Genomic DNA, 21,414 nt, shown 5'->3' on the forward strand with positions numbered 1-21,414 from the left:
ATTATTATTGTTATTTACCAGTTTCAAAATATTTGAAGAAAGGAAATATTTCATTTCCCTAGGAGGTCCGACTGTATATTTCAGAGTTCCTAAACCCCCGCCCAGAAGAGCAGACATTAATTTGATGTGTATGTGTATTTTTTACGAGGTGCGTCAGCATTTTATCAACTTCTCCAAAGTGTCAATGGCCCTGAGAAGTTTAAATCCACTGCACCGGATTATCTTTGGGAGCCCCTTTCAGCTCTCGATGTACAGTAATTTCAAGAATCTTCGTTCTTCAAACCTAGCCTTTTTTTGGAAACTCCTTCTTCTCCCTGACCAAGAAGGCATCTAGCGCTGCATGGCAGTGATGCTCGCGCAGCGGGCGAAGCTTTGGAAGTTCCCCCTCCATCCAGCGCTGTGGAAGGGCGTGAACAGCGCAGCTCCCCAAGTCCGCTCACCACTCCTCACACAGGCAGCGGAGCTGGGGCAGCTCCAAGTGCGTCGAGAAGTGTAATCCCTCCGCTAAGTACTTGGCTCTCAGTCTCCAATCACTAGTGGGAGCTGGAGAGGGCAAGTGAAAAAAAAAAAAAAAATCCAGAGGCAGCCGAGGAGCGAGAGGAAAAAAAAAAAAAAAAAAGTCCCGCGGCGGCGGCAGAGCGGCCGCGGCTGCCAGAAGTTGACGGCGCGGCCCGGCGCGGGGCGCGGAGTTGGCGTGGGGCCTGCGCGGGGCGCCTGGACAGTTCGGGGGGCTGCGGGGACAGCGGCGCTCAGGACGCTGGTGCCGGGAGCTCAGCGGCGGGTAAGGAGCGGACCGGCTGGCGCGCGGGGCTCCGTGCGAGCGAGCGGGAGGCAGCCGAGCCGGCGTGGGGCAGGGGGGCGGCGCGGAGCCGGTGGCGGTGCCCCGGGCGGGACCCAGCGCGCAGGGAGAGGAGGAGAGCGGGCAGCGCGGCCGTAGGGCGGCGGCGGCGGGGAGCGGGTCAGGAGGTGGCTCCGGGGCTTTGTGCGCGAGCGGCGCCGCCGGGACCCCGAAACCTCGTGCCGATGCCGGCCAGGAGTTGGGGGCAGAGGCGGCTGCGGGCGGGACACGTGCTCCGGAGTTGGGGAAGGAGGGACGAGCCGAGGCGGGGAGTCTGGACCTGCGCCCCGAGGGATGGGGCGGGAGGGCGAGCGAAAGGCAGACCCGGAGTGGGGGAAATGGGAGGGAGCCCGGCGGCCGGGAGGCAAGACCCGCAGGCACCCAGCTCTGCGGAGCCACCTGCCTCGGAAGCCTCCAGAGACTAAGCTTTGCGGCGGGAGAAAGTGCGCAGCGGGCTCCTCCGGTGTCTCGGACTTGGCTGCGCGTTTCTGCCGCTACTGCCGCTCTCTTTCCCTCTGTTACTGTCTCTGTTCTGTTCTCAAGTGTTTCTCTCTTTCCCTCGTTTTCCTCCCATTCTCTATTTATCTCTCCCCACCTCCTCTGTCTGTTTCTCCCTCGTGTGTGTGTGTGTGTGTGTGTGTGTGTGTGTGTGTGTGTGTGTCCCTCTCCCCACCCCCTTCTCTGTTTCGTGTGCCTCCCTCTCTGTCTCCTTATCTTCTTCCCTGTCTCCTACACTCCTTCTGTGACTCTCATTTACAGGCTGACTCTGCTGCTTGTCTGTCTCTCCTTTTTTCTGTCTCTCGCTCCCAGCGCCCATCAATCTACTCGTGACTGTGTCTGTCGGGGCTCCATATTTCTGTCTGTCCCTTGCGGTGTTAGGATTTCAGACATGAGAGAAGATCCCCCGGAAGTTGACCAGGGTGGTGTCTTATTCCTTTTGAGCTGCACCACTCCAGCTGGATTCTGGGTCCTTCGTATTTGTTCTCCATAGAATGGGAACTCTGTGGTTTCCTTCAGTTATTAGGAATTGCTCTTTTCTTAGTCACCTTTCCACCAAGGTGAGGTCAGTGACTGAGCAGCCACAGAGGTGCCAGTGAAAGAAAACAGAAGAAGAGAGCTGCTTAATTGCCTCCAACATATAAAGAGAATGTACCAAACATATCTGCAGTGAAGCAGAACCACCTGAGAAATGTTTCTGAATTGTGGAAACACAAAAGCCTCCAATAATGAGAGGAGTCAGCTGCAAAGTATTTGAAAATAATTTGAAGAAACATTTATGGAAATTTCTTGCTGCTAAACAGATGCCAACTAATATCTGTGTTTCTTAAATATATTTTTAGGATCCTAGTGACAACTCTCCTAATTATTGTTTTGAGGAAATTATGAGAAATGTCCTGTGTCTACTTGGACATTTGTTTTGAAGAAAATATTCGGTCTTTGTACTCTTATACTTCTTTACACTCCAGTGATCAAGAAGAATTATTTTTAACTGCAAAGAAAATAGGAAAGGATTTGTCAGTAATTTTAAAACATGAGACATTCCAGAGATCAATAATTTCTTTGGAAAACTTTCACTATAAGGACGTTTTGAAGGATATTACATCTTAGTGAAATATGCAAGTTATTACACACTTAGATCATTGTGTGATGCAAAAAAAGGTTGTGTGCTGTAAGCAAATCATAGTAGTGATGGTTTTTTTTATGGGAAACATAGCTGGGAAATTAATTGCTCTGATTTTCACTGTTTTCTTTAGTCATGCATAATGTACCTTTGTTTTTAGCAAAATATGGCCTAGGGCTACAAAACTTGATACAGTGTGTTATTTGTCCAATCTCAAATACCATTTAGAAAACCACCTTTTCCTTTTGGTCACGAGATATAAGTTGATATGATCTCATTACTCATGTGCTAGGGTCTCCTGATGAATTTTAATGGCACTGATTTGGCATTTTAAATCAAAATGTTAGCTTTTGGTGAGTTAAAATCCTGATTTATGTCATGTTAGTGAATCATCACTATTTATAGGGGCTTTGCCACCTTGTCCACCAGGTGCTGCACGGTGTTTAGCCTGGGCAGGGTTGTCCGAATTCCCTGGTAGATTATTGTCCCTGAGTGACGTGCTGCCTCTACTCATGGTGTGTTCATATATGTCCCTCAAAATGTTCCAGTCATTAAATAATATTTATTAAGAGGAAATTGACTTAATTTTTTCCTCATAAACTTTGAAAACCGTGTGAGATGGCCTGATAAAATATTTTTATTACAGTAAATGCTGATTTTGTTATTTAAAAGTGTAAGGTAACTTAGAATGTGATACCTTTTGGTATATATAGGACCCTCCAGTGCTCAACTCAGACTTATCATCCAAATCTCAAGTTCGTCGTCATCCACTCCAACCTGGCAAAGCCTTGCCTGATTTTCGTAAGCCTCCTCATGTCTGCTTCTCCAGCTTCTGTGCACACCTCTCTCTGTGTTTACCTCTGCTGTCTGGTTACTTGCTTGACTTCCTCACTGGGCTGTCTTTTTTTTTCATTGAGGTAAACTGGTGTCCCTTTTCTTTCCTTCTCTGAATTTCAGATGCCCAGTGCAATACCTGCCATATGATAGATGGTCAAAAAACTCTTGAAGGATGGTTTGTCTGTGACTTGTGATGCTAGTTCTCCGCGGGCGCAGTAGCTCAAGGGGCATACTACAGTTAGTAGAATAGAGCACAGACGAGGGATGAAAGAGGCTTAGAAAGCATCTGCTCATACACATTCATATTAAAGATGAAGAAGATGAGGCCTAAGCCGTTTGAAAACCTTGTTCAACAATAGACAGTGAAGCCACAGTCCTTTTCCCTGGACTTCCCTGCTTGCCTTCGTTCACTGGCAGTGGCGAAATCTATTACCAGGAGCTTCCGATCACTATCTAAACTCTGAAGATGTCTTCTCATGCTGACCAATGAAATCATGCATGAAACTTGCCATTTTGCAGTAACTGGTAATCATTGGTCATACGTAGTCACGGAGGTCATCTTTGTCTTTTGGAACACTGATTTCTAAGTGCTTTTATGCTGAGCATTGTGTTGGGGGCTGTGTCGTCTTGGGCAGACTATTTATTTCTACCTGAAAAGAAGATACAGATTCTCTGGATTAAATTTTCCCCTCTCTAAATTTCTGTGCATGTGTTGAATGGGGGGGGGGGTAGGGAAAAAAGAAAGGAAGTTTGGACCAGATTAGGGGCGCTTTTTGAAGTTTTTCTTCGGAGACCACCGGTTTAACTCCCAGAACAACTGCATATTCGTCTGTTTTACATATCAGACTTCCCTGTGAGCTTTTGTTTGAAAAAAGGCTAACACAGTTCAAGACCGCTTACTCTTCCAGTCTCCCTTGCAGTTGTTGAATTTCATAATCAAGGTAATTTCTAGCTTTTAACTCTGGGTATCTGCAGGATGGTTGAGAAAGTTCTTAGGATAGAAGGAGAAGCTGATTTTGCCTGAGAGTTACTAATTTCAGATTTCCATGTGCTAAATGTGACGTGATGGCAGAAATTGAAGTAGAAGCGTTGGAATACATAGAGAAGCACCTAGAATTCGGAGGAAGGAGGGGACAGGGCTAGAAATAACGCATTTAAGAGGCATTCACTCTGAATTAATAATTAAAATTGAAGAAAACTAAAACTTAGTAGAGATAGGGTCTGGAGAGAGAAATAAATGAAGATTTGGGAGTGGGCAAGAGGGACGTTTTGTTGCTTCTGAGTATTAAGTTCCTCTATATTATTAAGATCAAAGGAAGGGTATTATGTAATGTACGTCAGGCACTAATCTCTTTTCATGATTTTTAGAGCATCTGCTTTACAGGCTAGCGAGCTTAATTACATTCATTTTACTTAAATGTTTGAATTCCTGCTCTCTGCCTGGTATTATTATATACCTCAGGGACACTGTAGCCATAGAGACACAAGGTTCTCACTGTCCTAGAACTTGCATTCTAGAGGGTGAAAGCAACCATGAGCAAGCACATGAGTAAGATCATTTCTAATTGTGAAGATTGAGATTAGGAAAATATGACAGGGTAGTGCGATAGCAAGAGACTGGGGCTGTTCTTCACATGGGTGGGTTGAGGAAGGCCTTTCTGAGGATGTCTCTGAACACCCAGAAAGCCAGCCTGGTTAAAGTCCAGGAGAGCTTCCTGGCAGAGGTACCATCAAAGCTGTCTCTAAAGCAGCAGCAAGTTGGGTACACACTGGTCAGTGGGATTGGATTCAGGCAAGTAGAGGAAATGGTAAGAATGAGGTCAGAGAGATAAGCAGGCCCATGTAATGAAGTGTGCATTTTATTCAAACTGTCTTACTGAACCACCCTGGAAGAGTTCATACAGAGAAGTCGACAGCTATGACTTAGCCTGTCTGTAGTGTGAGCAAGAATGTCTGAAGTAAGATGACGAGGGAGATTATGAGAAGGATCTAGCTGATAGTTTGGTGGTTTGGCCAAGGAACCCAGAGAAATTGATCAGACATTGTTCTTATTACTGAATGAGAGTCACTGAGTTGAATCATTCTCCCCGTGCTCCCAACCCCCCTTCCCCCCTTGATCCACATTGCAGCAATGCACTAGCTCAATAGTTGCTTTTACTTTTACATTGCAGACCTCAGTACTTCAGTTCCCTTACCTCCTTATCTTCCCCCAAATATCTCCTGGGCTACAAGCCTCTTGACTCAGGGACTGCAGCATATCCTGAGAAGTGTTGTGGCAAAGTTCTTTAGGGCGCAGGGTGATCTTTGGACTACCCAGGGATTCTCGATTCTTTCAACTAACATCACTTCATTTTACATACAATTTGTGTTCTGGTTACAAAGGAAAGGAAGCAAGTCAGAACTCCTCTAATCAGGTTTCAGTGGCATTTTTCTCTACCCCTCAGCTTTGAAAACGACATGCTTCTTTAAGAACTTCCTGCCAAGTCTGCATTAGACGTGGCTCTCACCCATGCTGTATCCCAGCCCTTTGCAGAGAGCTAGTATACAGTGGGCATTCAGTAAATGTTTGTGGAATGCTGCTGGGTGCAGTCTACTAGAGGATTCAACAAGTATATGACTGCATGTGCCTTCAGCTTCAGAAGATACCAAGTAGCAAGTTTGGAAATGATTTTTCTGAAGGTTGTATTTCCTTATTGGCTAGAGGAAAAAGGTACACTCCAGTATATCTCTTCATAACCTTTCTTGCCTAGCTGTCTTGAGATAAACATTTTAGTCATTTTTATAGCAGTTACATAGACATGGACTTAAACAAGTACAGACACATCTGTCACTGGTTAATTTGTTGATTTACGAAACTAAAATGATTCCAAGGAAATCTGTAATGATGGTGCTTTTGTTTAAATTAATATCTTGATAGAAATCAGTGAGTTTTATCTAACTAATATATTTTACAACCATCTATAAAAGATAGTAAATTATCAGTTCTTTTTCTGGAAATAAGCTACTATTTTGTTGTCCAATAAACACTGAGCCATAATAGTGCACATAATGATGGATTATCCCCAAATCCTTCCTCTTATTACTGAATGTAGTGCTTTACTCAAATGGGGCTGCAAACAGCTTGGCATCACCTTATTTTTTTAAATTTATTTAGCAGTTCTTTCACTGTTTTAGTCCTTTTCAATTAGGAGTCCCTTCTGTATCTGAACGTCTTCTCTTCTTGTCTAACTCCATTTTGTTAAAAACCTCCTGCATTATTCCCATTGCCTTCTATGTCATAAGTGTTCTGTTTGCCTCTCCAGATCCACTCTCAACCTTTCTAGCTTATGTTCTCTGCCCAAGACAATACCTGGGTGAACTGTTCTGACTTCAGATGGCTTAGGTCCTTGGGAGCCCCAGTAGGAGATTAGGGGGAGGCTGGAGAAGAGGGTATTCTCTTGGCTCCTTCTCTGCTAGATCAACTTGGGCTGCCTGTGTCCCTGCACTGAAAGGCACTGCTTCTCCTAAGGTAGCTTCCTTCTATCATCCTGTCCTTCCCGTAATCTCTGAACAGCCCTTCTTTTACTGCCCCGCTTTACTGCCTTACTACCCTTTAAGGTTCTTTTAATCCCCTGTCTATACCTTATTAAATTGTTTGCTTATAAATAAATCCTCTTCAACTTATCAGAACTTGTAAACAGTTAAGATCTCATTTTCTGTTGATTCAGCTTCTGATAGCCTTGGCCACTCTTACCTCTATTGGACATCTGCTTTTCACGCCAACTTTTATGCTTCTATTCATGCAACAGTGGCATAGAAAACTTTAGATGTTATATAAATAATTCTATCAACAAATTTGTTGGTTTAAACACTTAAATTGGGGGCACCTGCGTGGCTCTGTCGGTTAAGCGTCTGCTTTCGGCTCAGATCAGACTGGAATGGAGTCCGGCATTGGGCTCCCTGCTCAGCGAGGAGCCTGCTTCTTCTCCCTCTGCCTGTTGCTCCCCCTGCTTGTTCTGTCTCGTGCGCTCTCTCTCTCTCTCTGTGCCAAATAAATAAATAAAATCTTTTAAAAAAATAAACACTTAAATTGACCATCATCCGTATACCTCCTATATATATGTAATTTGATTGTTTCATTGACTCTTTTAATCATTCATTAATGCAGTGTATATTTGCAGGTTAGTGTTCGGGGCCAGGCACTGTGCAAGGCATTGTGGGTACAAAAGGGCAGATGTCTACCCTTCTTTGGGATGAGGATTGGAAGAGGCAGGAAATAAAAAAGAACAATATTTACAAATCAAGTTTGTGATTAGGGCTGTGAAGGAGATAAACAGGGTATAGGGGGAGAGAGTCATAGGAAGGATTCTCGTTTGCTTGAGATCACAAGCACCTGAATGGGGAGTTCTAAGTGGTTTTTGTTGGTCTGCATCTGTTTTTCTAGGCTCTTTATATGTGAATTTCAAGTTTTTCCTAATGACACAAATAACAAATCTTGGTGGGAGAAGTACAGTTGCCTTATACCATTACCTTAAAGTAGTATTTTGATATACATATATATGCCCTTTAAGAATTTTCTTGTGTGTTTTTATGTATTTTTAAATAAAAGTGAGGTCACAGAGATAGTTACTTGCATTTTTCACTTAGCCATACATTGACAACACCATTGTACATCAGTCTATTCGTTTTAAAACATAACGTTTAGTGTGTAACCTAATCCTAATGATCGCTGGTGGTTATATTCTTAGGATTTTTAAAAAGTTCGGTAGGCATGAAGAACATGAAAATGGCCAATAATGTTACCACATAAATAACCTCTGGAAATTATGAATCCCTTGGAACTTGAGAGTATAGAAATGGCTCACGTTATGTGGATTTTTGTTTCATCAAATTCCTTTGAATTATGTCTCATGACAACAGAGAGGAAAAATTTAATCAAACTTCTTCTGTTTCGTAATTATATTCCAGAAATTTTTAGGCCTAACAGTGGTTTTGTGAATGTCAGGTGTGTACCCAAGAAGGACCCCATGGGCGGCAGCATTGCCAGCTGGTTACCTGTGGGGACTCTGGAGTTTGCCTGGCTTTGAATCTCGGCTCTGTTGCTTATTAGCAGTTTGACTTTGGGCAGGGGACTGAACCTCGTTTGTCTCTGCATCGTCCGTAAAATGGGGATGACAATAATAGTGATGACTTAATAGGCGTATTTGAGGATTAGAATAGTGAACGTTTGTAAAGGGTCTAGAACAACGCCAGGCAGGTAGTGAATACCACAGAAGCATTTGATAAGTAAATAAATGATCAAAGAAATTGGGGAATGGCTGACATTTTCAAACTGCAATCCTTCCGTGAGCCTGTATGATGCTCGCGTGCACTGTGGCTGTCCCCTGAGGGGGATTTGATCATGGGACTGGTATTTTCCCTGCATATATTCAGTGCTAGCATTGAACTAGTATTCCTCAGAACATACTTTGGGAAAGGTTGATATAAATAATTGACTGAACATTTCACCAGTCTATTGTCTCCTGAAAGAAAGGGACCATTCTTGTTGCCAGGATTTTTTCCTCTACGTGTCACACCTATCCTAGAGTAAGAACGGAGATCTCGGGGTTTTTTCCTTTCCTTTTTTCATTTTAAAAGTAAAATGAATATTTTTCTTAATCCAGAGAAGGACTTGTTGCCAATATAGATGTGAGTATTCCCTGGACCTCTGGGGCTTATTGAGCCCAAAGTTTATAGTGTATAATATTTTCTAGAAAGCTACTTATTCTTATTTTTTTCTAATAGTAAATAATGCGTATTCGTTGACGTGAACTGGGGAAATACAGGAAACTGTAACAAAATAAAAATCACTCACTCTTCCACTACCCAGAAATAGCCACTATTAACATTTCAGGTCTTTTTTTTTTTTTTTTTCTTTACAAAATTGGGAGGATAATACAAGATGGTTTTGTGTCCTGCCTTTTTTTCACTTGACTTTATTTATATAATATTCTTAATCCAAGGAATGTAGTGATTTCTGGCTTTCAGATGATTAGTAATCTACATTTCAAAAGAGCTTCCTTCCTTTCTCCACAAATCCTGTGGCCAGAGACAATATGAAAATAAAATGGTGTATCTAGAATGAGTTTCTCTCTCATTCGGAAATTGGAACCACCTGGTAAGCAGTTGGCAGTTCTTTTATAAGACCTGGAGTAGGTGACCTCAGGTTGCTTCATTTTTATGAGTCATTCTAGTGTTCTAGCCAGCAGCCAGATGGACGTGGAAGAATCCATGACCAGGCCACTTTGGAGGCAGTCCTTACTCATCCTGAGTGACTGTGAGTGAACTTCTATAATCTTGAGATTAACTAGGAAATGTCATCCAGGGAAACCTGAATTATGCAAAATAAATTTAACTACTTATTCAATGATAAATCTGTTTCCGTCATTGCATGTGGGAGGTAGGGCTCTAATATACGAATATGGAGGACAGGCAGTGTCTCTAAGTATTTTATCTTATAATTTTTAGTGGGAAATAATACTGTATTTATAGCAGGATGTAAAAAAATTCTAACTGTTGTAAGTTTTACTCCGTGTACTTCATAAATGATGGTTGATGCTGTAGTGATTAAAATACATCTGCTCACAAAGTCCTTTTTCATTCAGAAGTCCTTCAACAATTTTGAATCCTCATCTCACTCAAGATTAAATCAGTCACTCTTTAAAATACTTATCTTCAATATCTTTAGCAAATGAAAATATTTAAACTCTTTTTTTTTAAAGAGGAAAACCATGCTACACTATTTAATTGAATTAAATTAGCTTTTCATGGAAATTTACCTAGGAGCTGTTTCTGGAACCAATTTGGAAAATGATCTTTGTATTCTGTGGCATTTATGTCTGATTATGTTTTTCTTAGTAATTCTCAATGGACCTGATTCACTCCTTGCTTCAGTCATCAAACCCTTGTGATTTTTGTAGGCAAATTAGGCATTTCCTACCCCAAAATTATGCATATTTATGGAATAATGTATACTTCTTCTTTAAATACAGACGGTGTAAGAAGTTAATTCTATAACTTAAACTTAGTTAAATTTTACCATTTTAGTATTCTGTAGAATACGTCAAGGCTAAGACAAGTCATATATAAATTAACTTCTCCTGAAAAATGTTTTGTAGAATTTAAGTTTTGACTCCTTTGCTAATAAAAGCAGGTGCTGTTATTTGTAAAAATGGCAGGTGACCCAGAAGTTCTTAAAAAAGAGATTGCCTTGAAACCTTCTGCGTTTCAGACACATCAGAGATTTTGTGCCCTACATTTTCTACGTTCTTTTCCATTATAACCTGTTGTTTTCCAAAGCTATGAAGAAATGGAAAACTGCTTAGAAAAACTTCATTTTCAAGTTTTTTAGTTGTAAAATTTATCCTTTGTGATCAACAGCATGGGGACATGTTCTGTATGCTTTGGTACAAGGATTATAACTTAATGCCCTTATTTCTTGTTACTTCATGTGTAGCAGTTTAAAGATGTTTAAAACATATTTAGCTTTTAAAAAAAAACTTTGCAGTATCTGCCACAATCTGGATGTTACAATTGCAGCTATTTTGTGAATACATGCTCATTTGTGTTCTTTTTACTCTCCACACCAACCTACTTTCCCCACCCTCTCCCCTTTTTCTGTTTTTCTCTCACTTTTGTACTTGATTTGAAAACATCATTTCTTCTGACTACTTTTTCTGAGCCAGAGGGTCATTTCTGGGATTCTGAACCTGAACAGTATTCCCGAGGTCCTCACCAGCTTTACATCCTCTGACTGATTGGAGTTCTGACTAAGTTAGCATACTTTGAAATGATGATTTGATATTCTGTAGACATAATCTTAAAATGCTTTAATAATATCATAGACTGATAATAACAGCAAGATAAATTTCTATTTTGTTATGAAATCACTTATTTAACTATAATTCCACTCAATATTTTTATGAAATGTCCATGTTTTAAACATTGAAGAAATGCGTTCTTATAGCCAAACCTAAAAATGGCCTGGGGCACCTGGGTGGCCCAGTCAGTTAAGCATCTGACTGGCTCAGGTCCTGGCTTTGGGTCCTGGGTTGGAGCCCCACATTGGGCTCCCTGCTCAGCAGGAAGTCTGCTTGTCATTCTCCCTCTGCCCCTCCCCCCACGTGTGCTGGCTCTCTATCTCTCTGTCTCTCAAATAAATAAATAAATAAATCTTTAAAAAATTTAACAAATGGCATGGACATATTATATAAAATATATCATAGATATTACTTGGATCTGGATAATTTTTATTCCTTTATGCAGTCTCTTTGGTAGTTGCATTTTGTAGGTTGTCTCCAAATACTCTGTAGCTCCTATTTTATTTGAAATTTCATGTGTTTATAATTGTGGTTTGAAAGCTTTTATTATATATGAAACATTTTTCTTACAACTCAACGAGTATGCATCTTGACTTATCATGAGCCTGTAACTTCCTTTTTTGGCTCATCTCTCCTAAACCTGGAAGGTGTAATGTAGTTTAACAATAATATTTTATATCTTTAGTTTGTGAATAACGTCTTTCTTACAAATGGAATTATTAAATATTTATGCAATATGAATGAACTTGATGCTGTACGTGTCAAAGAGAGAATTGAGTCTTGCTCTAAGCAGAAAGATGTTTAAAATTACAGATGCTACACTATCAAAAAATAAATGCAGAGCTCAAATAGACTGAATGTGGGAAAGACAAAATGAGAAGTTGATGAGAACATGATTAAGTGCCGGGTTGATTCAGTCTATTCTTCTTTCTTTAGGCAATGCGCCAGGGGATGCGTTTAGGGAAGGCTGGGGTTGGTGTTCCATGCTTTCAGGTTTAAGATTCAGTCTTCTATCCTCTGAATACCTTAGTTTTTCTCTGTATAAACTACCCTCTTTTTGAAACTGATTAGAATTTTTTAGTTTGTTTAACTTCTTGGATTTATATTTACATTTCATCTCTCAACCAGATTGTGAATTCTTGTTGAAGTAGAGCAGCCGTTCTTTACCTCCGTATCTGCCTTGTTCATACTTCCCGTCATTGTACGGAGCCCACGGGTCTTGACATCTGTCGTGTTTCCTCATGGTCTTCACCTTTCTAGGCGGATCTTTCTTGTTTTTCTTCAAAGACTCTCTGGTGGTCAACTTGATCTGCTTTTTTTATTAAAGATTGATTGATTGATTTGACAGAGAGAGAGTGTGTGCACGTGCATCCAATCAGAGGGAGCAGGAGAGAGAGAAGCAGTCTCCCTGCAGAGTAGGGAGCCCAATGCGGGGCTTGATCCCAGGACGCTGGGATTATGACCTGAGCCAAAGGCAGCTGCTTAACCGACTGAGCCACCCAGGTGCCCTGGATTTTCCGTAGCTTCTAAATATTTTTTTCCTTTCTCTTTTTTGGTGAAATTAGACTTAAAATTTCTTCGTTCAGCAACAGATACTTTTGGAGTACTAGGCTGTGGTAGACTAGAACTGCATGTAATATTTCAAGTAAAGATGAGCTGGTTTTAAATAGGAGGAAAACCATGGTTTTTGTTCTTGAGTAATGTTGGTGCCGCTGTTAGCTTTGTTGGCCATGGAACACATTAATGCAGTGACTTTCAGACTCCTTTTTATGATAACTAAGGCCCATTATCCTGAGAAGCACAGACTGTAACTTCCTTCCCTAAATGCAGAACCCTATAGTTTTCCACTTTGAATCTTATTTGATGTTTTCCCCCTAGTAACTCATAAAGTTTTGGACATCTTGTAGGTTATCCCATTGACTTGGCTCTTCACGTACTGGAAAAAGTTAGTATCTCTTGCAGACCTGGAAAATTTAATCTACATTTCCTCTTCTACATCATTTATAAAGATGTTAATAAGGGCACTTCCAGCACCTTCCCTATTTATAGTTTTCCTGCCAAAGCAGTACCATTTTTTTTTTCACCGTCTTTGTTTCTCCAACAAAAGTTCACGTAATCCTCTGGTGACACTTTTCTTTTTAATAACTTTTGTGATGGTACCTTGTCAAGGAGCTTTAAAAAAAATAGATGTGTTATATGCACTGGTTTTTCCCTTGAGGCTCCACCCACCTTTTAATTTGCCAAGACATGATTACCCCTGAAAAAATTCAAAGTTAGTGCCCCGCCACCCCCCCTTATTTGCTAAATTTTTCAGCGACATTATGCTTTAGCATATGTAAACCTCACAACTTTGCCAAATTACCAAGAAATATAACGCTAAATCAGAGAAATTTGAAAGACAGTGGATAAAAGAGAGGAAACTTCGAGTTAATGTGGATGGTTGAACTGCAATTTTATGTAAACGAGCAAAAAAAAGAGGTTCACTGTACTTGAGTCTTTCTTATGTCCCAGGCAATGTGCTAATAAGTCCATCGTTTTATGATACTAGTGCTTGTCGTCTCCATTTAACAGATGAAGGAATTTAAGGCACAGTGAATTCAGCAGGTGCTAGGACCTAATCTAAACCCTAATCTACATCTATCATAAGACTGTTAGATTCTAAATCTTTACATAAATGTTGAAGGCCTGTTAGAGCCAGCTGTTGTGTTAGTTATTGATAATGCAAAATGAGCAGCACTCAGCTCTGGTAGTCCCAGAGCTTGGAAAGACTCCCCAGGGCAGGAAGAAACCTATGCGTAACAGCTGTATGAGACAGTAATTGCGTGGGGAAGGCTCTGTGAGAGCACAGAGAAAGGTTGTCTGTTACACTTTTCAAGATAGAGACTTGGGTTATTGATCGTGTTTTGAGAGGAGAGATTGATAAAGAGAGAAAATGTTGAAAATCTTTGGAAAAACATTTTGAACCTTAAATGGTATAATCTCCTTTTATCCCCCTTTCAGTTATGGAACGTTTCTATACAGAGAGTACTGGCACTGTTTTTTAGAGCAAAGTTACTACCTTTTTAGTAAAATTGATTTGATCCACATGTTTGTGTGTGTGTGTGAGAGTGAGAGCTAGAGAGAGAGGAGAGGGGAGGGAAGGGGGGGGAGAGAGAGAGAGAAAGAGAAATAGATGAGGGGCATTCAACATGGGTTAAATGGAGTGACATTTTAGTGAATTTGGGAAATCAAAGACCTCAAAGAATTTGCTAAGGATATAGAGAAGCAAATGATGAAAAATAATTTAAAAATGGTCAATTTATCTGAAATGATTTGTTAAATTTAAAACCTGGGCTGGTTCGCAACCTGCCCAGGTGGGCATTGTCTGCCAGCCAGCCGGTTTGCTCTATATCTTCACACACCTTTTCTAGAAAGAATCCTAAAACCTTCGTTTGAAGCATAATACCGTGTGTTTTGCAGGGCAAAGTGCAATGGGGTCTCTTGGCTGTGGCCAGGGAGTTTAGCTGAGGCAGTTTTTAAAGTAAAAAAGAAATCTTTAGTGTTCAGAATAACCAGATGAAACATGTATTTTACATGAAGCCAAAGTGCTATGAGGAAAGCAAAATCTAAAATCGATTTAGGTCTTATGAGTAAAAGGATACATTTAAAAATTTTAATATTACAAATATCAAATATGTGTTAAATGAATACATTTTTGCTAGTCCAGTAATCACCATTTGATTTTTCAAGGGAGTCTGGAGTATAAATATCACAAAAACATACTAAGCTATAGTATAATTTAAAATAGAAAGCTTCCTTAGTGATTCCTTATATTCCAAAATACAATTTTCCCATTATGGAAAATTATATTTATGTTGAACATAAATAATCAGATATTTGCTTCACTAATGATCCAGATTATTTTAAAATCATGTTACTGGATTTAACGACGCGACCTCTGTTCTGTGACCTTGTGTATTTCTGGAGGCTTGTTATGCATGTCAAGGGTATTTCCTTTTATTTGTTTTAATTTTACCTGCCATTTAAATCATTGAATGACCCTTCATAATTTTATTATGAAACCATATAATAAGGAAGGACTAGTTGATTATTTTTTACTTTAACTTTCATAATCTCATATAATTCCAGTCTTCTTTGTGTTCTCATTTCTCAGGTCAAATAATTCTTGTTTTGCAATTTCTCATCACAGTAATGGATGAGATAGACTAATATGTTTTAGTACATTTATTGTTCCCATTTTAGCATTTTACATCTGTTCTCTCTTTCAGGGGAGGAAAGCAAGTAGTATGTTGAAAAGAGCACACGATTGGGAGGCAGGAAAGGCCATAATTAGTTTTGGAACCTCAGACTGATCACTTAAATAAAAGATTGGTCAAGCTCTGCAAGGTCTTCTGGCTCTGAAATGCTGTGTTTCGGTAACCCAAATGGGCAAATCTTATCATAGTTAATAATTGTAGTATGGGATTAGTTTCTTTAGAGCAAGGAATCATAACTGTTGCATGTTTGTCTTGTTATTGTTGATTTTTTTTTTCCTCCTCAGGTGGTTTTTGGAATTTAAGGAACAAAAGAGAATGTTCACAATTTAAGTGCCTTCCACACATTGTCACCTCTGAGATTTTAGAATTCTTTGTATGAGAGACTGATATTTAAAAATCATGTAATTATACTGTACACCATTTTACATGCTTTTATAAATCCTTTCCTTGGGGGTTGAAAATAATTTTGGTGAGTAGGAGGGAATTCTGCTGCAATCAATTTTACACTTCAAAAAAAATTATTTTCTAGCAACTTTAAGGCAGTCGTTAAAAAGGTTTTGTTCAGAAGTCAGATTCAGTTTCCTGTTTGGCTGTATTGGATTATAATGGCTAATTTTACCAGAAATAAAATATGCAGAGCATGCCAGCAATATAAGTTAGTTTTTCACTAATTGTAACTTTACACTAATCAATGTGATTGTAACTTTACACTAATCAATGAGATGATTTGTGTGCTTTATTGGTTACCTTTGTTTCTGTGACTCCCTGTACTAAGTATTGTCGTTTAAAATGGTTTGTTATATAAATGTAGAGACTAAACTAGGTTGAGATGTTGTACAGTTATGCTGATTCTCTCTATGAGAAGTTACTGCCCATTCTATTCTTAAAATATTCTCTTTTCATATTGTTCTAGGGTTGATTTAATGTTTGGGTTCCTTTAGAACATTCAGGTAACTTGATATAGTACTATTTTTAAGTCTATTAGTAATTTCCTTTTAAGAACTATATTTTCATCAGCAATCAACTCTATTATTTTATATGTGTTAAGGTTTCAGTGGTATTTTCTAGATCAGCCATAGCAAATTTTTAATCCCAGCATGCTTCTGTGCGGCCTTTCCCTATAGTACGTCCGTATATATTGGAAGAATCTATACTAACAGGTGTATTGCACTTAACGAACTAAGTAAGATAAAATTGAGAAAACAAATAATCAGAGACCTTAAAAATTCATCCTGGAGCATTTGCTGATAATATAAAGCAAGAAGCCTCCCCTGGAAACTATAGAGTTGATTGTTTTACATGGATTATTTGTTCTTACGAGAATAGAAACAAGATAAGGGAAAAATTGAAGTTCTCAAATGCTGAAAATTATCTCGTCCATAGTGAATGAGTTAGGGTTCATGATACCAAAACTTTTGAATCAGAAATGGGAATAAATATGCGACAGAGTAAGGCAGATCCCCTTCGTATGGACTCTTTTCTTAGAAGTTGGATTGAAAAAAAAATCTAATTACGTTTATGCCCAACATGGATCGCTTCATTTATCAATTTCTCGTACTGATGTTAGTCTTGTGCTTTCCGCTTCTTTTGAAACCTAATTTGTAGTTGATTTTCAGAAAACATTCTATTAATCTCATTTAACTGGACTCATTTTCTTCCTTCTCTCTGCTTGTACCCTCTTTCATTCATATGCATTCTGCACTGTATCTGTTGGTAATTACTGATTCCTTGAATTGTTAGTGTAATTAGCATCCTCACCATTTTTACTGTACTGGCTGCCAAGAACTGTGTTCTGTTCCTCTCTTTCCCCCATATTTCATAATATGGAGTATAACACCCCAAAGTCCCTTGGTTAGTGTCAATTGACTTCTCTATTTTGTATGGCTCTAATCTTTATTTCTTCGTGATTATGAAGAATTTCACTTTGAGAATATGTGAGAAGCCTTAGGATTTAAAAAAAACCAAAATCATTTGTTGTATTTGTTTTAAAAATACATTCTGGGGATACCTGGGTGGCTCAGTCAGTTAAGCATCTGCCTTTGGCTCAAGTCATGATCCTGGAGTCCTGGGATCCAATCCCACATTGGGGGGGGGGGGGGAGTGTCCCTCCTCAGCGGGGAGTCTGCTTCTCCCTCTGCCCCCCACCCTGCTCTCGTGCTCTCTCTTTCACTCTCTCTCTCTCCCTCTCTCTCTCTCAAATAAATACATAAAATCCTTAAAAAAAATACATTCTGGGACATGAAATAGAGAATAATTCTCTGTTTTGACTAAAGTCAGTGTAGATGTTCTATGCTGAATTTTAGAGATAGATACCTGGGTTTGTATCCTGGCTCTCCCATTCAATGTCCTCATCCGTAAAATGGGGGTAATAAGAGCCCCCACTAAATTAGGATGTTGTGGGAAATGAATGAAATTCCTGGAGCTCTGCCTGGCATACAGTAATTGTTCAGTAAGTGTTCATTCTTCTCCTTTATTTTAGAGGTTTTTAAAGTGGCATTGGCACTCAGGCTTACTTTATGAGGTATCTATGTGAGATTATTCCACTAAAATAGAGTGAAGAAAATTTACAAAGTCAATTAATCAATATTTAAGAGAAAGCTTTCTTAAAAAGTGTTTCCAAATGCAAAACTTTTTAGGTCAGAGATACTCATATTAAAATACAAGTGTCTAGTTAGAAACAAAAAGCTCTTAGAAACAAAGTTATTTCCTTCCCTTTTTATGCAATTTGGGATTCTTCCATTTCTATTTCAGATGCTAGCTTCTCAAAAAAAAAGTTTATATAGTGAAATAAGAGGATAAATTGTATGTTTTTATTAATTTGAATGATATTTTCCCTTGGATGAGTTATGAAAAGTCTGGTTAAGTTTAGCGTTAGTGGAGCTTGAATAGATGTTAATATTAAGCAAGTGTTTAGTTGCATGACATGATCAGTTCACACTGATCCAGAACCTTAATTAAAGTTTTATTAAACTGTGTAAACCATGATCCAGTTTGGATTTGAAAGTAGATAGACATCTGTTTCAAATATTATTACTACAGTTAGAAATTAATAGCTTTTTCCTCTGAAAGTCTGAATGTTTCCTTTTTGAAACTTTTGTTTCTATCTTCTCACTATTCCCTCTATACACATATTTTTGAGATGTTAAGGTTATTTAAAAAATCACAGGCATCGTCTTCTTAATATCTGTGCTAAAGAAAAGCAGAAAAGTGTTTGGAAGTATTTTATCGAAGAACAATAAAACAAGACTCCTCTTTGTTTTATGTTAAAAGCAAATTTCTATAATGATGCATTAGGAGCATTTAAGATAGTTTGCTTGATTGAGGACCTTTGTGCTCTCTCCCTCCCTCTCTTGCTTTGTTCTTTATGAAGCGAGAGCTAATTCTAGGTAAATTTTGGTGTCATTTTGCTCAGCTAGGTAATAGGCATAAAGTACCCTCATTTTCTTTTTTTTCTTTCTTTGCTTCAGTGACAGTAGAAGATTCTTCAGCAAATGTGTATCTTCAGCTAATTGTATATATGTTTTACCCTTATTTCTGCAAAGAAATATTGAAATTGTATTTTACTCAGATAACAGGTAATGCTACTTAGAGAAAGAACATCAAAATTTAATTTTCCATTGAACTGTGCTCACCAAAATGGTAGGAAACAAAGCTTGTGATATCCCCAAGTTCAGAATTCATTCATTTACCATATTGCTATGTCTTGGTTCTGCAAGAACTGATTATTATATGAACGCATGTTTGACGGAAACTTTGTAAAACATAGGAAGAGGTCAAAAAGGAAACTGTACTACTTGGAGTCCATTTTTTTTTTTTTTTTTACCATTTTAACATATTTTCTTTGCTCCTTCTCATATATTTTTAGATTTTAAAAAACCAAGAAATTACCATCTTAATTTCGTATTTTATCTTTGCTTGAAATTATGCTATGGATGTTTTCTCATGTTATTAATTAGGCTTCCAAATATTTTAATGACTAGAAAATATTCATTTGTTTACTTTTAAATTTTTCGTCATAAATAATGCTGCAGTGAACATCTTTATGAATAGATATTTGAATATTTATATGAAAGTTTTTATGTATAACACCAAATTGCTTTCCAGCGAAGTCATTCTAATTTATAATCTTACCAGCAGGGTATTTAATTTTACTCATATTTTTAGATAGGTTAATAAGTATCTCAATTATATGTATGAAATCTCCACAAGGCTCCGAAAAAGTCAAAACAGAATGTGAAAGACCCAAATAGTAAAGTAGTTTTGGATATGTGGAAACATGCTTCATGTTTTTTTTTTAATTAAAAAAAGAAAAAGCATGAATTTTTAGTACATACCAATGCTGACCATTACTTTTGATACATAATGTCAAAAAATTTATTGAAGAAATGCAAATTAACTCCCAATTATTTTTGTTATTATGTTTGAGCGTTAATTTGTAACAATAGCAATGACTTTAAAGAAAAAGCTGTTAGTTCACACACAGATCCTTGAAGTCAAAGGCAGTAGTTACCTCAGGGAAAAAACCTAATCCAAATTCTTATTGATATGCAAAATAAAATTAAGATGGTTTTGTGCTTTGTGGAAATGCTTTCATATTATAGCAGAGCTACAGTAACCAAGAGTCCTCCTCTTTTCTTGCTTTAAAAAAATGTCTATTTTTAAATGAAACGTTTTTCCATATCAAAGGGCGTAAACCTTGATGTACATTTTAAGGAATACGAGTGGATACTTTTACATCTACTAGTCAGCCTTTGAAGGAAAGTGATCCCAGTATCTTTTGAGCCTCCTGTGTATTCCTCGATCACATCTTGTTCTTTTCCTTCCCATCTGAGTAAACACTAACCTGAGGTTTGTCTTCATTATTCATTTATTTTTCAAAAGTAATTTAACCATATGCATGTGTGTTCTTGAGCAGTGTATTTTTCAGCTTTATAATAATATCATTCTGAAATTAGCATCCTATGTTTTTACTTTTCCCCTCTCAAATTTATGTTTCTAAGATACATCTAGTTGCCTGAAGCTGCATTTCACTTACTTTTATTACTTTGTATTATTCCGTTGGTGAATAGATCACAATTTAGTTTCTCATTTGCTTTTTGGTAGGTTGTTTCTGGATTTTTGCTATTATAAGGAATGATGTTATGAGTGTCTTGTGATGTCTCTTGGCGCACAGCTATGTGGCGGTTGGTGATTGCTTGGTCACGGAAAAGGCGCCCTTCAAATTTATGAGCTCATGCCCTACTATTTTCCAAAGCAGTTGGTGCTCCCGCCGGCAGCATATGCTCTTTCCTGTTGTGCCACCTCCTAACCTATGCTTGCTGTTGTTAATTTACTAAATATTTACTAATATCCATGTTTAACGTGATATCTTATCGGGATCATTATTTATATTTTTTAATTGATAATGATGAGCATATTTTCATGCATTTTCTTTGTCCATTTGTTCCCTCCTCCCCGCCCAACTGCCAGCAGTGTGATCTGCCTGTTGATGGTTTTTGCTGATTATCTATTACGTTGCTTGCTCTTTTCTTAGTGATTTGTACTGATTTTGTTGTTATTGTTTCTTGCGAATACTAATCCTTTAATCAGTTAAGTGAATTGCAGACATCTTCTGATTTGTAGTTTGTTTTATCTTTGTTTGGTAGCTTTTAACGACAGAATTTTTTATTTTAACCTGGTCACCATTTTCAGTTTTTTCCTGTATGGTTTATATTTCTGGTCTTTTGTTAAAATCACCCTTGCCCACCCCAAGGTCCTAATGATTCTCTCTTATACCCTTAATCCATCTGTACTTGAATTTAGTTTGTGATGTGTGAGTTAAGGTCCAAAATAATTTTATTTTCATGTGTTTAAGGTGTTACTCATTCCCCAGTGGTTATCAATTTATGTCAGTTCTGCTATGTATACACATAGAACTATATATGTATATATTCATTTCTGAGCTTTAAACTTTAAAAGTTGGTCTGTTTTTCTTTTTCTTTTCTTTTTTTTTTTTTTTAAAGATTTTATTTATTTATTCAACAG

At 38.3% G+C, this 21,414-nt stretch overlaps 1 protein-coding gene across 1 annotated transcript in view; it reads left to right on the top strand.

The window, feature by feature from the left end:
• Positions 1-681: 681 nt before the first annotated feature.
• Positions 682-21,414, top strand: part of BMPR1B (bone morphogenetic protein receptor type 1B) — a 380,630-nt gene continuing 359,897 nt past the window's right edge. Inside the window, exon 1 of the mRNA XM_026509697.4 lies at positions 682-781. The gene's annotated coding sequence lies outside the window, so the exon portion shown is untranslated. The remainder of the gene's footprint in view (positions 782-21,414) is intronic.

This window comes from Ursus arctos, unplaced genomic scaffold (assembly GCF_023065955.2).
Source record: "Ursus arctos isolate Adak ecotype North America unplaced genomic scaffold, UrsArc2.0 scaffold_9, whole genome shotgun sequence".
Classification (NCBI taxonomy): Eukaryota; Metazoa; Chordata; class Mammalia; order Carnivora; family Ursidae; genus Ursus; species Ursus arctos.